The sequence below is a fragment of the Trachemys scripta genome, chromosome 8 (assembly GCF_013100865.1).
Source record: "Trachemys scripta elegans isolate TJP31775 chromosome 8, CAS_Tse_1.0, whole genome shotgun sequence".
NCBI lineage: Eukaryota > Metazoa > Chordata > Testudines > Emydidae > Trachemys > Trachemys scripta.
Window position 1 is genome coordinate 7,437,953 of NC_048305.1, and position 20,293 is coordinate 7,458,245.

Below are 20,293 nucleotides of genomic sequence, written 5' to 3' on the forward strand. Positions count from 1 at the left end.
GAGAGAGAGAACCACTAAAGAGGGGGGGGAGTGGAGGGAGGGGGGGGGGGGGGGGAGGAGAGGAGAGGGGGGGAGTGACAAAGTTAACAGTCTATTTGGGAAAGATTAAATACAAGTTACACTGAATTCTTAAGAGCAGAAATCTGTTGAAATGGGAAGTTTTAAAACTAATGCAAGGATGCTGTCACATTATGGAGTACTTTTGAGATATTCTTAGACCTGCTAAGAAAGTTTGGTGTTTCTATTTACCATTACTCATCTTAAAATGAGAAACCAAGTCAGTTTTACTTAACATCTCAGACCTTAACCCCTTCCTGTAGTATTTGGATTACAAATGCTGCAGAGAAATTTCAATATGTTTTATTTTGTAAACCACATTTCTATTTAGTCCCTTTAAGAAGTTTATACATACATCCTGAATCTGGGTCCAAATTGCTTTAAAATTATGTTAAAGTGCTTTGGCTAAATCCAGGTGATATTATGGCTGGATTCCAACAGTAGCATCTTTGGAAGAGACCATTATGAGAGTTCTGCAAGTCAGTTCTAATTGCATCAGACTGAACACCAAGTCAAATATTTCGTAGTTCTCAGTAGTTATTCAGAAAAAATGTATTATCCTACACAGTGTTACCTCTCCAATTTCACTAGAGCACAGATGGTCACTGTCATTCTGCCTACAAAGCAACCCTCAAGTGCTTTGGGGCACCACACCCAGAGGCAGAGAACAACATTATTGCCAAATCAGAGTAGTTAATAGACACACTCTTCTATTCAAGAACACTCCTAAGCCTGATTTTCAAGTGAACACAAATATCTTCACGCTAGAATGATTTGCAGTTTAATATAATTATATATTATATTATAATATAATTATATTATAATAGCACTGTTAACAGAGATAAGCCAATTACCTTCCACATTTTAATGAATATTTACTATTACTATCTGGTATTTGCCATGAGAAATTAATTCATGCTATATCCAGACAAGACACTTAAAGGCAGTTGTCAACTTTAGCTAAGTTCCAAAAGCAGATGGCTGCTTACTCCATAATCCAATCACCTGCAGCATTTCTTGCTGTACAGTCCAAAGAACTCCCCCTCAACTCTGAATGGGAAAGTTTGTTCTTTTCAGAATGATTGGTGGGGAGCAAGATAGAAAGCATCTGCTTCAATCCAAGGTTTGTATGAGGGCACACCCAATGTTGAACAAGGGCTAAGGTCCCAGTTACATACTATTTTGAAAGAGACAATCACAGCTAAAAAAGTTGTTTAAGTTCAGGAAGTATACATTTTAAGTTCGCAAAATGTTAAGGAGATGCTGTTGAGTAGTCTGCACTTTGTAAGTCACCTTTGTTCTCCCATGCTTTTTACTAGGTATATTGTTTAATTTCCGTTTCCTCCTCCACACCTGGTGGCTCTTATGTCTCTTGTTTGAACTCTTCCCTTCCAGTAACTTCCATCTGCTTCCCTCCTCACCCTCGCTCCATTCATATTGCTATAGTCTTGATATTATCTTTCATCCTCTATATCCCCCTCTGCAGAACTGTCTGTTCAGAAGAGCCATTTCTGAACATCCTGATTTTTATAATGAGAGAGCTAATCTTAGTGACTTCACCTCCCACATTCAAACAATATTAAAAACCCACCAACTCTGCATCCATTTTACATCCCTCTCACCCAAACCCATAATCTTTGTCCCCTATCAGACTGGGATGACTAAATGCTACATTAGCTTCTCGCTGGATGGTGTGTCAGTCACATTGTCTGTTCTCAGGGGTGGGGTGAGTAGACAATCTCAGAATCTACCAGAATGGACTAGCTGTTCTCAGCCACAATTGTTTCAAGTCTAACAGGGTTTAATAAAAATGCATGGGTCACTTACGCTGCTTGCATAGAGTCCTGTGGGCACAATGGACTCAGCTACCTGTGCTAAGAGCATCATTCACCTCATGTTTCTGGACTCCCAATTCAGCCTGGCCACTCCCTGGCTCAGGCAGTGTGTACCCAACCACGGTACTCCCATTAGGCATACCCACACCCACCCCACGGGGACGTCCTCAGACACCCTCACCATACCGCCCAGGGCTCCATGCTTCCAGGGCTGAGCCCCACCTACTCACCAACCCCCGGGCCTAGCCACACCCCGCACACCCGTTACAGGCCCAGCCCCCCAACAGTTCTCTAAGGGGCCTAGACCCACCCAAGCTACGCCTCACCTCCCTCCCCCCAGCCTATGCTTTGCCCTTCCCCCCCCCGCCCATGCGCTCCCCCCATACCAGGCCCCGCTACGCCCCACGCCTCCCCAAGCCCTCTCCCACCGCCCCTCCCAGTCGCTGCCTGCCCCTCTAATAAACCCCCCTCCCCATACACCCCCCACTCCGTGCCCCCACCCCGCCAATACCCCAGCATGCCCCGCGGGCAAGTCCTTTCCCTCACCTACCCCCGCGCGTTGCCCAGCCTCCCGACGGGTTTGGGGGACATGCAGGCCCTGCCCCCCACTTCCACCGGGCGGGGGTTACAACGCTCACCTCGCCGCGCGCCCCCCGCAGCCGCCGTCCACAGCCCCGACTCCCCCGTCACGTGGCCTAGCCAGAACTGGTCAGCTACCCGCCCGCCTATCTACCGCGCGCCAACGGCGCCCCACCCCGCCATCCCCATTGACGGAGCTCGCCACCGACCTCCCGCGCCAGAGCTTAGGTCGCACGCCGATTGGCCAGCGGCGCTGCCACTCGCCTGCTCCCCCGCCTTAAACCACGCCCCAACGGCGCTGCCTTTCGTGGAGCGCCGCGATAGGCTGGCCGGCTACGCCGGAAGTGTGCTCTGATTGGCTAACAGGAGAGAGGCGGTGGAGTGTGAGAGAAGGGGAATCAGATTCCTACGTAAGGAAGCGTTGCGCTTCTTAAAGGAGCAGTGCCTGGGCCCTCCCCCCCCCCATTTAAAAAACATCCTAAGAGAAGGAGAAAAGAGCCACCCTGGTTAAACAACAAAGTAAAAGAAGCAGTGAGAGGCAAAAAGGCACCCTTTTAAAAGTGGACGATAAATCCTAATGAGGAAAATAAAAAAAGAGCATAAACTCTGGCAAATTAAGTGTAAAAATATAATTAGAAAGACCAAAAAATAATTTGAAGAACAGCTAGCCAAAGACTCCAAAAGCAATAGCAATTTTTTTTTTAAATACATCAGAAGCAGAAAGCCTGCTAAACAACCAGCGGGGCCACGGGACAATTGAGATGTTAAAGCAGGGGTCAGCAATGTTTGGCACGCGGCTCGCCAGGGTAAGCACCCTGGCGGGCCGGGCCACTTTATTTACCTGCTGACGTGGCAGGTTCGGCCAATCGCGGCCCCCACTGGCCTCAGTTCGCCATCCTGGGTCAGTGGGGGCGGCGGGAAGCCGCGGCCAGCACATCCCTCGCGCACGCCGCTTCTCGCCGCCTCCATTGGCACAGGACGGCAAACTGCGGCGAGTGGGGGCCGCGATCGGCCAAACCTGCCACGTCAGCAGGTAAATAAACTGGCCTGGGCCACCAGGGTGCTTACCCTGGCGAGCCGTGTGCCAAACGTTGCTGACCCCTGTGCTAAAGGAGCACTCAAAAATGATAAGGCCATTGAGGAGAAACTAAATTAATTCTTTGCTTCGGTCTTCATTGATGAGGATATGAAGGAGATTCCCAAACCTGAGCCATTCTCTTTGGGTGACAGATCTGAAGAACTGTCCCAAATTGAGGTGTCTTTAGAGGAGGTTTTGGAACAAATTGATAAACTAAACAGTAATAAGTCTCCAGGACCTGATGGTATTCACCAAGAGTTCTGAAAGAACTCAAATGTGAAATTGCAGGACTACTAACTGTCATCTGTAACCTATCATTTAAATCAGCTTCTGTACCAAATGACTGGAGGATAACTAATGTGACGCCATTTTTTAAAAAGGGATCCAGAGGTGACCCTGGCAACTACAGACCAGTAAGCCTCACTTCAGTACTGGGCAAATTGGTTGAAACTATGGTAAAGAACAAAATTGTCAGACACATAGATGAACATAATTTGTTGGGAAATAGTCAACATGGTTTTTGTAAAGGGAAATCATGCCTCACCAATCTACTAGAATTCTTTGAGGGGGTCAACAAGCATGCAGACAAAGGAGATCCAGTGGATATAGTGTATTTAGATTTTCAGAAGGCCTTTGGCAAGGTCCCTCACCAAAGGCTCTTAAGCAAAATAAGCAGTCATGGGATAAGAGGGATGGTTCTCTCATGGACTGGCAACTGGTTAAAAAAGATAGGAAACAAAGGGTAGGAATAAATGGTCAGTTCTCAGAATGGAGAGAGGTAAATAGTGGTGTCCCCCAGGGATCTGTACTGGGCCCAGTCCTATTTAACATATTCATAAACGATCTGGAAAAAGGGGTAAATAGTGAGGTGTCCTCTGTGCAGCATAAGCTAGCATACACTGTGCTTGAGGAGTCATGCTGGCGGAGGGCTGGCCCACAGTGTTCTGGAAGTACCTAGATGACCAATATTCTGGGGATCTGTCAGTGGTCATCCTAGAACTACACCTGAGGCCTAGGGTATGATTTTTTTTTAATTAAATTTCTATACCTGCAAATATTACCAGATTTGGCAATACTGTCACTCCACATATATCATTGTGCTGCACACTACTTAGGACTTCACTGCAACATCAAGGACAGAATTCCCACCCTTCTGTTCCACACAGGGTGACCATAGAGTGTGTGTGAAAAATCAGGACAGGGGTGAGGGGTAACAGGAGCCTATATAAGAAAAAGACCCCAAAATCGGGATTGTCCCTATACAATTGGGACATCTGGTCACTCTAGTTCCACAAGTATGAACTAAAAGAAGAATCTAGCAGAACACAGGTCTGTGACACACAGTTGAGCAGTTCTGATTCTATCCAGTAGATGGCAGTGACGTACATACACAGGCCAGTTTATTACAGTAATGCGTGCAATTGAGACAGCGCTGGTGTAAAACAAACTCTTGCAGGTTGCTGAGATAGGTTTTGCTGCATGATATAAAAAAATAAGCAATGTTGTGTTAATTTCTCTGAAACAAGGTAACACTGCAGATGTAAAATGTTTTGTTAATGCTAAGTATGTTGCAAATACGAGCTTCATAATTCTCCGACCAATGCTGTGAAGTGGGGGAAGTACAGTCACCCATTGTTTAGACTGGGAAACAGAGGCACTGAGCAGGTGATCAGTTTGCACAAGATCACACAACAAATGATTGGCACAGCAAGGATGAAAACCAAGAAGTCTCTGGCTCCTATTCCCTCTCCATAACTTATACTAAGGTCAGGATAGGCCAGGGGCGAATAGGGATCTCAGATTAGGAAGAGTTGAGACAGACTGCATCGTTAATCCTTTTAGGCAGATACCATTTAATGGCCTATTCCAGGGGTAGGCAATCTATGACACGCGTGCCGAAGGCGGCACACTAGCTGATTTTCAGTGGCACTCACTCTGCCTGGGTCCTGGACACTGGTCCGGGGGGCTCTGCACTTTAATTTAATTTTAAATGAAGCTTCTTAAACATTTTAAAAACCTTATTTACTTTACATACAACAATAGTTTAGTTATATATTAAAGACTTATAGAAAGAGACCTTCTAAAAACGTTAAAATGTATTACCGGCACGCAAAACCTTAAATTAGAGTGAATAAATTAAGACTCGGCACACCACTTCTGAAAGGAGGGGTCTATTCTAACAAAGGTTGGGTTCTATCCTAGTAGTGTTTGATTTTATGGCCCAGGTGAGGGCGTAACAAGATTTTTTAAAATGTAAAACTGTTTTAGGATGACATAATGAATGAGCAAGATGAATATCACCAGGGAGACAATTCCACCACACTGAGCAAAGGCCCAATACCCGGTTCTCTAGAAAGGCACTAACATGGTTTCAAACCTCATTGTGGTTACTCCCAGAGACTGAGCACAAGTTGTGGATAGGTGTGCAGAGAAACAGCAGCAAACAAATCACACAAATATGATCGCTTTCTAGATTAGGGGGGCCTTAAATGCCAAGGTAAAAAAACCTTCCAGCTCAATACTTTTAGCACAAGGTAGAAGGGAACACCCAACAGAATCATCTGAGAAAAATCACAAATCCTCAGAGACCTCCCAAGACATGATAGTGGAGAGGCTGGAGTTTAGACAAGATGGATGCAAAGTAGACACAAAAGCCTGCTACATTGTCAGTGTTTTTAAATGCTTCCATCACGAAGGTTACCTGTGTTCACTGATAAACTGTTGTCTAAAGGAATAATTACTGGTTTTGAAAGTAAATTCTAAGGAGCATAAGGAGTGCAACACCACAGTGTGGTGAGGGGAGATGAGCACAACTGAGGATGTCAGTGAGTCCAGAATCTTCCTGTAAATGCATTAAATTCAAAAGCAAGAAGAGATTAGCCAGCCCCTGGCGTGAGCCAGCCCCTGGAATAACTGGTTCTCCATCTGATACTACTTCTCTAGCACTGCCTCAAGATCAAATACAGAGCAGCAGCACCTCTTTTCCTCCAGCTACCTCCTATTTTCAGTTCTCTCCAAGTCTGGATCTCTTACCAGTGTACATTTCCTGTGTCCTGCCCACCATGTGCAATACCATTGCTACACCCTCGCAGACTTTGAGCTCTGTTTTCACTGCAGCTGACAGAAACAAAGCTGCCTGGACTCATTCACTTCACTGCTAATCAGCAGGCAGCAAATGAAAAATAAACCAGATCAAGAGCTCTGGGGCCATCAATGGCTCTGTGCACTGACAGGCAGCAGGAAGTAAATACAACTGAACAGGAGGCGAAAATTGACTTTTGCTCACTTGAACTTTGCTCTGGGAGAGCGAAGAAAAAACCCTTTCCATGTGTTGGGCAATAATCATAGGCTCCAGGAAGCATTCCATGTAGAATAATGCATGACATGCTATTTCTGTAAGGAAGTCAGGCAAATATAGAGACAGCTCCTTGCAAGAAGAGGGCAGAGATCCAGGAAAGAGATATGGACAAGGTCTAAAGGAAAGGAAGAGTTGACATTTTAAAAGCAGTGAAGATGGATGCAAGGAATTGTATAGATTAGTTAATGGAGGAGGGAAAGGGGTAGGTGTTAACAGGAAGAGGCAACTGAGGTCCAAGGTCGAACCACCAGTGAACAGAAATGAGGAGGCAGGGAAAAGCAGCAGTCAACTGCAGCTGGGTGGAGATAGGGGACTCCTGTCTAAAAATCACTGGAATTAAATGACCTCCCTCCCCCCCAAAGAATAACAACTTTACAGCCCAGAGCACATTAGGCCTATAAAGCTTCAGACTCACCCAAGCAGAGGGGAGAGAGATGGAATCAGTTCCTGGAAGAATATCACCATTTGCTGCCTTTTTAATCTCCTCATCCTGCCCCCCAACATCTCTTCACAGCAGCTGCAGCTCTCTGAACACATATTCAGATATAGCCACTGGCTGGATGAGGTGGAACGCAGTTGTTACAACACCCATACCCCGAAGCTAGACATCTCCACTGTAGTTAACATGAAACCGGTAGCTCTTTGAAACTCAAGCAGTATGAAAGCTTGAAATAAACAATGGGGTCAAGTTGTTGTATTAAAACTTGCATAAAGAATCCTATATGCTTCCAAACATAGAGGCAAGGAAGAGAATTCATCCTGGCACAGACACTCCGGCTAGCATAGGGACTGAGTTGAGGGGGCTGCCTTGTGCCTATCTGAATCTCTATCTGCCAGGGGCCAGTTTGGCCCAGGCATATGCGAGGGCAGTCCTGAACACTCCCCTAAATTACACCCTACCCTTCATGACTCCTATGGGCATTGTGGCCGCATGGGACTAGCCAAGGCACGGGATTGCTCCATCCATGTCCCTTCCCACTTCCTTCTTCCTCTGGCCCATCCTTGTTCTGCTCCAGAATGCCCTCTGGGCCAGTGGTATTCACTGTGAGAGCCTTATGCCTGCATTACTGTACTTTTGTACTAGCATATTTGTCATAAGAGGTCATAGACAAGCATAAATCAGTCTTCTGCTAAAATCTGACCTATTGTGAACTCTGCTCTGTAAATCCAACGAAATGCAGAGCCGGATTCCTCCTTGGGTGCAAACATAGTAGGAGTCCTCAACTGGGAGAAGCAAGGGACTTCCAGGTATAAGTAATAATATTACTTATTTCTTTATAGTGCTTTTGATTAGTAGATCTCAAAATGCTTTACAAAGGAGGTCAGTATCAGCCCCATTTTGCAGATGGGGAAACTGAGGCACAGAGCAGGGACATGACTTGCAGTGGGCGTCTCTGAGCTAAAGAGAATGATGTGATGAGACACAGTCTTTTAGCGTTAGCTCACTAGTTCCAATTCGGCCCAGGCTGATAATGACTGACAGATGCTTCCATCTGACAGCTGTTCAGGAGCTTAGGTGGAATGAACTGGTGGTCTCACTGTAGTTTCTAGGAAACTGGTGTCTGCGTCAAAGAGCACCATCACAAGTTGTACCCTGCTGTTGCCTGGAAGACCCAGTAGTAGAGCTGGTTCAAAATATTTTGTTGAGAATATCTGAAAATTGAAATTTTCTCCAGACAAGCTTCCTTTCTTATTGAAAAAACAGAAACATTTTCAGTTTTTCCTGACCAAAAACCAAAATGTCTCCATTGATGACAACTAAAAACATTTGGTTTTAGATGTCAAAAAAAAAAAAAAAACAGTGAAGACCCAAAACATGCAGCGTGGTTGTGTGGGGAGGGGGAACTGAACTGTTTCCCTCTCCTGAAAATAAAAACATTTCAAAACCAGCTCTATAGTGCACAGACCGAACTACTCTCTTCACTACAAGCGATTGACCCAGGTCATGGCCAAGTCACATTAGCAGGACTGTGTGATCAAACCAGCCCCATTCTCAGGGTAGTGCCAGCGCTGCTCCCTAACTTTAGAGACTGCAGCAGAAGTTGAAGATGCCAAATTAATTCCTGGTGTAACTCATTGACTTCAGTGCGATATCATCCTTCAGCAGTTGTCTGTCTGCCCTACTTCATCCAGTACTTAGAAGGAAGTAGGGGTCCATGTTAGAGCAGCTGCATTCATTTCATACTACCTAATGAACACAGAGGTTACCCTGTACCCCCAATCTATCCTAGTCCTGCCCTGCAGAACACAATAAACAATTGGAGAACTTACAGTGCTAACCCACTGAACACTTTCCAAACTCTGAGCTGTTTTCATTAGACCTAATCCTGGAGCTGGACAGGCTATATGTAGACTGTGTCTACATTGCCACTTTCATCGCTAAAACTTTAGTTGTTCTTGAAAAAACACACCCGAGTGACAAACGTTTTGGCGCTGAAAAGCACCAGTATAGACAGCGCTTCTCCCAGCGATAAAGCTACCACCCCTCGTTCGGGGTGGTTATTTTTTATTGCCGGGAGAGCTCTCCCCCGGCGATAAAGTGTGACTACACCGCCCGTGTCACAGTGCTGCCGCAGCAAGCACTGGCAAGTTTCTGCACAACAAGTTATACCACTTTTATTAAAGTGCTGGAATTAAACCGCTGTTGCATGTCCACCCTGTGCTCCTTGTGATGGTGGAGCGCATCCCCATTAGCAGCTCTTGCAATGGCAAAGAGAGCAGTGCATTGTGGTAGCTATCCCACTGTGCAACTGGCCGCAGAGTGCTTTGGGAAGGGTTTGCAATGCCTCATGGGTCAGGTACAGCGTCACATGATGCAGGTTTCCCAATCTCATTGTTCCATGGGCATTCTACTACATTGCCAGCTGCTTTTCAACTGAAGAGGGGGTGGGTGGCAAAGTGTGTGACAGGGAGAGCGCGTGTGTGTGTGTGTACAGGGGTGGGTGGGAGAGACAGTGTGTTTGGGGGGAACAGAGTGTGTCAGCATGCTGTCTTGTAAGTTCAGACACCGGCAGAAAGCAACCAGTCCTGAGGCAGGGGAAGGGGGAAACCCCAACATCAGTCCTCGCCTCCCTCCCCAGCTCTCTGCACAGCAATCTGTCTTTCTCTCTCACACACAGGCCTGCCTCTGTGTTCAACAGCAGGAGCATTCCACATTAATGGTTTGCTTTGTGTCCTGGAGCAGATCAGCACAGCACCCAGAAACGAGCTTTGAAAGCACTGGAATGGGTTACCTAGGGAGGGGTGAATCTCCATCTTTAGGGGTTTTTAAGGCCCCGCTTGACAAAGCCCTGGCTGAGATGATTTAGTTGGTGTTGGTCCTGCTTTGAGCAGGGGGTTGGACTAGATGCCCTCCTGAGGGTCTCTTCCAACCCTGACACTCTATGATTTTATGAAAGGGGAGGGGCACATGTCTCCAGGGCAGCCGAGTTCAAACCAATGAGCGGAGCGTCCACTTGTGGGATTATGGGACACTTCTGGAGGCCAACTGATTGTTTTCTGCGCGGTAGTGTGTTTACACTGCCAATACAGTGCTGGAGCCTCTGCGCTTTAAGGCTTATGACTCTCGTCAAGGTGGCTTTTTTGCAATGCTGCAACTGAGGAGTTTCTGCACACAAAGTGGCTTGGCAATGTGTACACCTCGGGAGTTACGCTGCAGAAAGCTGTTTTACTTTACAGTAGCTTGCCAGTGTAGACAAGGCCTTCGAGGGAACTTAAGGATTTGAATAATTTCCCTGAGCCTTCTGCCTCGCATAGCTCTCTGTGACAAATCAAAACCTTGCCAACCACGTCCTCCTTCTAAAGAAGACAGACAACCAAATGTGGCTAGTGCTGGAGGATGAAAGAGAGGTTTCTGAGGTTCTGCAGTGGTTCATTTTGGACATACAGTAAGTCACTAATGTGAAGAAGGGACTCAGTCCCAATTAAGTGGATCTTATAGGCCACAGAATTTGAAGCTTCACACTCCTATTCCCCACCAGGCTTTAGATTCAAGGAAAGACACAATTCACATTTTCTAGCATATACATTTGGCCAGGGCACTTCAAGTCCAGCCAGAGGAGGTTTCAGTGGAAGACTGGATTTGGGTGGGTTATTTTAACTTGATTAAAGATCTGGCCATCACCAAGGGAAATTTGTTTATTTGCATTTTATATCTAATGTTATTATATTTTAATATTTCCTGGTGAGGAGGTGCAAATATTTGCCTGCAAATCAGAATTTTTAAAGAATGGTTTCAGTCTTTGATTTTTAACTAGCATCATCTAGCCAGTATCATTGTTGTGGTCCATAGGCGTGCACATGGGGTGTGCCCGGGCACACCCTAATGTCCATGGGCCGGATCTGACCCCTCAGGGCTTTGGATCTGGCCCGCGGGATTTGCCCCCCGTGGTGCCGCAGGCCCTGCGCTGCTTTCAGAAGCGGCCATCAGGGCACCATGTCTCTGGGGCCGGGGGTTGCTCCAGGCACCGCCTCCCGAAGCTTCCATTGTCCGGGAACGGGGAACCGCGGCCAATGGGAGCTTCAGGGGAGGTACCTAGAGGCATGGCAAGGGCAGCGAACCCCTCCTGCACCCCCCCTCCCTGCCCTGAGCCCCCTGACTGCACCCTGTTGAGCCGGGCTCCCCATCCCCATGGCTGGATTGGCTGCTGTAACAGCCCCATGTGCTCCCTGGCAGCCTCCCACCCGGCAGCACCAACACAGCTGCTTAAGGTGGCCCGCGGGGGTGCTGCCACAGCCCCCCTCTCCCAAGGCAGCTGCCCCCCTCCAGCGCCCAGGGCCCCAAACCCACCTGCAGCTCCCCACGCTGGCTGGGGGCCCAGGTACCACCCGGGGGAGGTCAGGCAGCCCCTGAGCCCAGCCCACCTTAAGTGGGGCCCAGGAGCCAGCAGGCCCGGGGCAGGGGGCGAGCCCGGCCCACAGGGCCCTCCGCAGCCCGTCTGCAAGCTCAGCTCCCCGGAGCTGTTCGGGGGCTCTAGCCCGGCACCCTCAGCCTTGAGTCCAGCCCTGGGAGCAGCCCAGCCCCTCTGTGATCCACCCCGGCTGCCTCTGCCTGGCCTGGCCCCAAGCGCCCAGTCCAGCCCCCTCTGCCTGGCCCCTGACCCTTCCCGCCGGGACGGGGGAGCCCAGATCCCCAGCCCCGGGCCTGCCTGCAAACAGCCTACCCTCCTGCACCCCAACTCCCTGTCCTGAACCCCCTGCCTGCACCTCTCACCCCAACTCCCTGCCCTGAGCCCCCTTCCTGCCCCTCAACTCCCTGCCCTGAGCCCCCTGCCTGCACCTCACACCCCAACCCCCTGCCCCACAACTCCCTGCCCTGAGCCCCCTGCCTGCACCTTGCCCTGCAACCCCCTGCTCAGCCCCTTCCTGCCCCCCAACCTCCTGCCCTGAGCCCCCTGCCTGCACCCTGTACCCCTCCTGCACCCCAACTCCCTGTCCTGAGCCCCCTGCTGCACCTCTCCTGCACCCCAACTCCCTGTCCTAAGCACCCTGCACCCCAATCCCCTGCCCTGAGCCCCCTCCTGCATTCCACACCCTCCTGCACCCCAACCCCCTTCCCTGATCCCCCTCTTATACCCCTCACCCCTCCTCTGTCTCAATCCCTTGCCTTGAGCCCTTTCCTGCACACTGCACCCCTCCCGAACCCCAGCCCCCTGCCCTGTGCCCCCGCCGCACCCCGCATCCCTCCTGCACCCCAACCCCCTTTCTTGAGCCCCCTCATGCACCCCACACCCCTCCTCTGCCCCAATCCCTTGCCCTGAGCCCCTTCCTACACACAGCACCCCCTCCCACACCCCACCCTTTATGATTTTTGCCTTTAAAAAAAAAATTCCCTGGGTGCACACCCTAATGAAATGTGCTGCGCACGCCTATGTTGTGGTCACAAAGGTGAAAAAGGGTGGGGAAGCTCTTTCTGGTGCTATGCAATCCATCCCCCATCCCTGGGCAGAGTATTTTGTTTTCCAGTGCCTTGTTAGGTTTACTTTTAAATGCCTAAGTGGTGGGTGTTGTCTTCATTCCATTCCACTACTTTGGGTGTGTCACCTGAATTAATCTAGTCGAAGAGAAGGTCCCAGTGCACTACATGTGTAATATCATTTTGCTCTAACTCCTGGCCACAACATCTTTGGAAAGATTGTTACAGGCTAGGATTCCCCCCCTATTCAAGCAATTCATAATTTGCTACCCCCTCTGGGGCTGCAATGTACACAAGCTAGAAGCATCCGAAGAAGTGAGGTTTTTACTCACGAAAGCTTATGTCCAAATAAATCTGTTAGTCTTTAAGGTGCCACCAGACTCTTTGTTGTTTTTGTAGATACAGACTAACACGGCTACCCCCTGAAGCTAGAAGCATGTTGCAGAGGGTTTTACTGGCCCTAGCACATCTTGCCCACTGCAGCTTGTGTCTATGAGATAAAGCAGATCACTGTGGCATTTGGACACATAGGGTCAGAAATACCCAATCTAGATTTACAAGGCAAGAACTATGCATTCGATTGCCCCAGCAGGCTCTTTTACAATTATTTATCAAACAACAATAAAAAAAGTTATCTCTGTAAACTACAACCCCTAGTAGTTATTGGTGGGTTTTCGAGGGGTGTTCTGGAAAATGAGGGATTGAACAGGGAAAAAATAATTAGATGCCATACAAGGGCAAGTGTGGTGGGATGAATGGCCTTCACCTGTTCCTAACATTTCTCCATTAGGGAATCAGCATCAAAAAATTCTGCTACAGCTCCCAAATGGTTTTCAATTTGCAGCCCCTTACTGCTTTCTGGTGTCAAGCATGTGCCAATGTCTCCCTACCAGAGCAGCTTTCCCCCCCTCAGTATCTGCTACTGCTTATGCTTCTCTGTGGTTTTGGGCCTAATTCTGCCTTCTTTGCCAGTGTTGAGTGGCCCTTTACTCCTCAAGGAGTTTAATTATTTGCAAAAAAGGCACTGTTCAATGTAAGTAAGAGGAATATGGGCAGCATCAAGCTTTTTTATGAATATATTCTAAGGGTCCCAACCTGCCCTCTATCTCTGTGGGTGCCAAGGAGAAGAACCCAGCAGAGTTGGGTACAGGGTGCAGAAGAATGTCTCCCTGATACTGCATTTGCAGGTAAAACTGGCTACTTTGTATTGTTTATCAAGTCCATCAATTCATTTACCTTTCTTCAGTTAAACACAAGCATTGCAATTTGTACCTGTGATAAAAAGGTACCTCTGGGGGCCCATGCAAACCCTGGCATATGTGGGCTGTTCTAACTTACAGCAGCCGTACTCAGCCATCTATGGGCTGCTCCGCAGCTCAGAACTGCAGAAGCACACAGCACTCTGGCCGCTTGAAGCATGACCCTACACTGGAGCTCTGAGGGGTGCAGTGTAACACCAGGCAACCCTACGCTGCCTCTGTCCTGGGGGAATTCCCCCAGGGTGTGCTCTGTCTCCTCTCGCTGTCCTGGATCCACATACAAAGGCAGCCCAGGGACCAGAATCTGGCCCTCTATTTACACCTGGCTCAGACCCACATTTAAATTTTATTAGAGAATATTTAAAAAATAAACGATACAGAAAATTTGAAGCGTCAGTTATTGGTCATTGGGGGTAACATACAGAGTATAGGGGGGATGTTGGTGTTTTGGGGTTGGGCAGCACACATGGTATATACAGACTGCAATGTCCCCAATGAGGGGGTGGGGGTAACCGGTGGGCAGGATCAGGAAACAGCCGATAAGGGGTGAGGGTCTATCACCCACACAGGAAGTAGAGACAGTCATGGGTATAAGTAAGTGGGTTCTACAGCAGAGATGAAATTCTCTGGATCTCATTACAAGCACTTACCTTAAAATCTCACTTTAAACCACCCCTTCTACCTCACCTACACCTTATAATTCCCACCAACTCCCTCTGTATAAGAACTTGTTTTTCTGAATAGTCACCATAACACTTTACTGACTGCTGCAGCCTTATATTATTTAACTCTATAGTGCATTTTGGGAGTGCCGTTTGTGTGGGAGAAGCTGTCAAAGACAAAGTTAAATTCTTCAGCAGGATGCTTCACTGTATTGATAATACAATAATAATAAAAAGCTGTTGCTTTTCACTTCCACATACAACATATCACTAAAAATTATGCAGATGCATTTTAACTATATTACTGGGTGTTTCTTCCTAGCCAGAAGTGTCGCTGCCATTGTGTTATTTTTTGATTTGCTCTCTCTGGTACCTACTGAAAAGGCAATAGGAAAATTGGCAAAACAAAGGGAAAGAAGCTGTCCTATGTGATATCAAAATGAAATTGGGCAAAACAAAGAAGAACGTTTAGTTGCTTGATTTTTTTAAGCAGACATTAACAGTCTAATTTAATATCCTCTGAATCAATAGAACACTCTCTCTATATATATTTTAAACAGGATACAAACTGCTTAAAGAAAAAGATTTCAAAAAACTTTTCAAGTGCTCCCTAAATGCCCCCACCATCTTTCTCTTTCCCCCAAACCCTGACTTTTGATGTTATTTTTAAAAGATTGGATGTGTGTATTTGTCCATAATCTTTAAAGACTTTATTTTCCTCTGTCATTTCTGTTTCACTGGATGTCTTCATCTTTGGTTAAGACAAACCAGAACTTTGGCAGAGGGATGTTCCAGGTTTTACCTTTTTCATGCAAACTGCTCACACACAGCCTACTTTTCCACACAGAGGGTACAACTCCAAGCAGAGGGTTGTAGCAGCTCCTTTAAAAGCTGTTCTGATTCATAAAAATATATGGATTTTTTTTAAATTGACCATAACAAATCTCTGGAACCATGGACTGTATATTTGACCTCTTCAGTATGTCATGAATGAAGAAGTCACAGGGATACCTGTTTAAATCATTTGGAGTCAACAAACTCAACTCATTCCTCAGACATGTTCTATGCTACACAAATGTTCTCTATATGTAACATTCTTTACCATATGGATCGTTGCTAGACAGGGTATATTTTGATGTCCTTTTTGAAAGGGAATAATTCCATGCCCCATCTGAAAAAGCAGCATGCTAGGACACCAACTCACCAAGTGCTTGTGCTGAAGGACAGGCCCAGTTTTTAAATCGCTAAAAGTAAAGGGTGAGATCATGTTCTTACCACAGAGCCCAGGCTAAGGGCAGCATGGAGCCACAGTGCATTATTTCAAGAATGCAGCAAACTTCCCACACTCACTAGCTAGTGAGTAGGGGATGGAGCCATAACTCTACCTACTCCCTGCCCCATTTTTGGCAAGTTACTCTCTCCCTCCACTACCACACAGTCTAGCCCAGAAGTAGTAGTATCCGCACATGCCTCCAGGAGAGAAGCAAGCCTCCTGATTGGTTGAGGAAAAGGGGGCAAGGGCTTTTACTATCCTGAGAGAAAAAAATCCTATGTGAATTTAGCCAGTAGAGCTGTGGCACTCTGGAGATAGGCTGCTTTTTCTTCGCCGTACCTTTAAAAAAAAAACAAAACTCCTATATACACGTAAAATCCTCTTGATAGTACAACAACTTTGGCTTTTTTAAAAGCTTTGAATGAGGAACATTGTTTTTACTGTATGTCTCAAAGGATCTAGCCCATCCACCCTTCATAACCTATGTAAGTAACGTCGACATTATATTTTGACTTTTCAGCCATGTTATTTGGAGTCAGTGCAGGGTTCTATTCATTTTGTTGTCTCATAAAATATACAAAGCATACTTTATTCCATAGCCTTTTACTGTAGTTAAGTCTTCCCAGTTTTCCTGCAGAAAGACTTGTTGGGTGTTTTCTAGGTTTTTGTTTTGGTAACAGTTATAGCTTTTATTTAAAGAGGAACAATAATTTTGATAACTCAGATGCCTTAATTAAACAGACACCTGCTTGAATTAAATGCACTTTGAGCCTGAATATTATCTGTCTTTTTAATTTCGCATCATTCCCCCATCCTCCCTGTTCTACCTTGTATAATGCTGCAAATCCTTACTCATGAATGGGATTAGAATAACACATGTACATTTTAACTAACAAGCTCCCTCTCTTACGTTTTTTTATTATCTGAGCCATTGTCTTATAAGAAAAATTGTATAAAAGTTGTTTTACAACATAGAATATACACAACTATAAATTGGCCCAAGGAAGCTTCTAAAGTTGTATTGATGAAACCGGTTATCGGTGACTTTCTTCAAGTTTATCATATTGATCACATATTGTGTGGTTTTCTACTCTGCATCTTTTGTCTTCTCAGTTGACAGTGTTGGTTTAAATCTTTCATAATCTCATGTTTAGGTCCAAACTTCTCTTTTTCTTCTACATCTAAATGTAACCTATTTATTAGTTGACCTATCAAAACTCTACGTAATATTATGCTTTTGTCCTTTTTCCTCCCATCTATTTTCCTTATTTTTATATCTTAAATTTTAGTTTAATTTTGATTATTGTTGAAGATGCTTCTCCCTTCCTTAGTATTCAAAAAAAGTTCTAAAAAAATCAGGTTTGGTAGCGGGTGATGACCATCCTCCACCAAACTCCAAAAAGTTCCACCAGATTTCTTAGTAGTTATCTTTTGGCCTTGTCCCCTTTAAAACTCTGACTTGATGAGTTAATTTTTCTAGTACCAGAATTTCCCACACTTTTTGATAGCAGTCAATAGCTTCAGGGGAGTCACTCCTCTTCCACCACCTTGCTATAGTAATCTTAGCAGCAACTACGAGATGAGCCATCAATTCTTAATGGCTTTTTTTTAAGACACTGAGTTTTCAGGACCATTTAATTCAAACACTAAAGGGTTATCTAACAGCTGACACTCTGTTATCTCCCTTATGGAACCCAACAGCTTTCCAAAATGTCTTAATTTTGGGCCCATCCACCATATATAGAGAAATCCTCCCAATTTCATCACATTCTCTCCAGCATTTACCAATCCTGTACCATAAATCTATTTAATTTTAAGGAGAGTTAGGGCCCACTGATAAAGAATTGTAACATAATTTTATTTTATTAATGTATTTATTGAGATGGGGGGGAGCATTGTTCAGTTTTGCTTGTCTATGCCCAGGTCAACTTTCCTTCTTTTCATAAACATAGGTTGTCTTCTCTAAGTAACAGTTAGAAATGACTTTGTATAGAATGGACAGTAAGCCTTTCTGTTTCATGGATGTAGGGAATAGTTTTTCAAATTCTTTCAACTTTCTGCCTTTTTGTAGGGGTGGGGTGAAAAGTGTCTCAATGGTAGGTATTGATATACTGCAATTTTGATGTCTTTTGTGAGCTGTTGTATTTCATCAACTGATCTGTATGGATTGTCTCTAAATAGCTGCCCAAAGTTTGATATCCCTATTCATTCCCGCACTGCAGAGGGAGGCAAAAACAAACAAACCAAAACAACAAAAAATTCCAATGTCACTGCCAGTTTGACCTGAGGGAAAAATTCCTTCCTGACCCTACATATGGTGTTCAGTTAGACTCTGAGCATGCGAGCAAGAACCAGCCAGCTAAACACCTGAGAGAGAGAGAATGCTTAGTGCCACCTCAGAGCCCTGGCCCACCCTACCCACTGTCCCATCTCCAGCCGTGGCCGGCCCTGATGCTTTAGAAGGAAATGAAAAACCCTCCAACAATACATTGGGGTGGAAGGGAAGGGAATTCCTTCCTGACCCCTGATGGTGTCTGGCTGAAATCCTGAAGCATGAACTTTAGGAACATAAGAGCTAAACCAGAAGTAAGCCCCAGGGCTGTTGAGCCCTGCCCTCTACCATCACAAGCAACCCTGTCATACAATTTAATTAATAAATTTGTCTAGCTCTCTTAAAACTAATTGTTTGCACTCACAACTCCTGTTGGGAGGCTGTTCCAGAATTTCACCCCTCCGATGGTGAGAAGCATGATTTTCTTCTCGTTTACACTGAACTGATACCTGTAGAACTCCACTGATTGCAGTGCATATTGTGGTGATTTACACCAAAGCAAGTGAGAGAAGAACCAGGGTTCTGATTTTTGTTGTTCGCTTTTATTTATTTCCTGTTGTTAATAGACTCCAACCTGATTAACAGTTGGTAGAAAAATTCTTGTTAAAGATTAAAAGACTCCAACCCCTTGGACTGAGGTCTGAGAACTCCTACCCCTTCTTGTTTCCTCAAGAAAAGCCAGAGATTAGAAGACAATATTCCTAATACTTCTAAATTAAAACAAACAAGCAAGGACATTCCTCTGGTATTCTTTATCCATCATAAAGCAGCAAAAAAGGGCACCAGCTTATTTGCTTCCTTTGCAGTTCTATTATTAAAAAAATATATATTAGAAAATGAGAAGCCTGTTAATGTTACTTGATCTTTTGTTTAATTCCTGTCAGCTAGGTTGGGGTTGGCCTTGTTTTCTTCCACAGTCACATTTAATGATCGTTTTATCTTTATTTCCTTTTCTGTGTTTGGATTAAAGGGAAACTACTCAGTAGTAACAGAGGAAGGAAACAAAGGGCTGAATTCAGCTCACATATGCTAATTTTACATTAGTGGGAAGATATTAATTTCAGTGCAAATGACAGCAAGAATCAGTGGGTTTTTTTGCTATGTCCGAATGCAACCTTCACTCCGGCAGAACTCCCACTGATGTCAATGGGAGCTTTGCCAAAAGTGTAAAAACTGTGGGTGAGAATTCCAAAGCCGACTGGAGGATTTAGGTGCATGACTGACTCCAGTTTGTTTCACTGGGAATTGTGTATCTAAAGCTCCTCGGTGGCTTTGAAAATCTCAGCCTGCAAGATTTAACAGAATCATAGAAATGTAGGGCTGGAAGGGACCTCAATAAGTCATTTTGTCCACACACACACCCTGCACTTAGACAGGACCAAAGTAAAGTATTACCCTGCAAAATAGATTCTGTTTGTCTTTGAACTTCCCCCACCATCCAATGCCCCCATTATGGCAGAATCATCACATGGGAACTTTATTTATTAATTATTATTATTATTTTGATGTCACCACCATTAGTAAGTTCTTGTTTTGACACAGTTATTTTTGAGGATGAGTAATCTGAAAGTAATTAGTATAGTGAAAATACACTGGCAGTACTGGGTCACTATTATCCAATAAGCTGCAAGATACATGCACACAGCATCTCAAGGAGAGCGGTGTTTTCATCTGTGATACCAGTAGGAAAAGCATCTTTTGGCCACCCCTGGGTGTATGTGTGAGTGGGGTCAGGACTTTTAGTTTTAATCTTAATCAGACACCTTCTAAGCGGCTGATTGTTGGGATCATAGTGCTTATCTTCTGCTCCCAGCTGCTGGTCCACACCTTTCCCCCGTTTCCTTACCATACATTCCCAAAAGGAAGAGACTGAGGATGGAAATTCTGACCTGGTTAAAGACTCCTATCACATCCTGTTGCTTCACTTTGTGTGTGTATGTGTGTTT

General features: G+C 45.7%; 1 protein-coding gene across 3 annotated transcripts in view; it reads right to left on the bottom strand.

Moving 5' to 3' along the window:
- CANX (calnexin) overlaps nucleotides 1–20,293 on the bottom strand; it is a 65,284-nt gene that overhangs the window by 30,394 nt on the left and 14,597 nt on the right. The window contains exon 1 of one of the 3 annotated variants that reach the window (XM_034780341.1): nucleotides 2,531–2,632. The exons of the other annotated variants lie outside the window; for them this stretch is intronic. The gene's annotated coding sequence lies outside the window, so the exon portion shown is untranslated. Of the gene's footprint in view, nucleotides 1–2,530; nucleotides 2,633–20,293 lie in introns of those variants that run through there. 3 annotated transcript variants of the gene reach the window in all.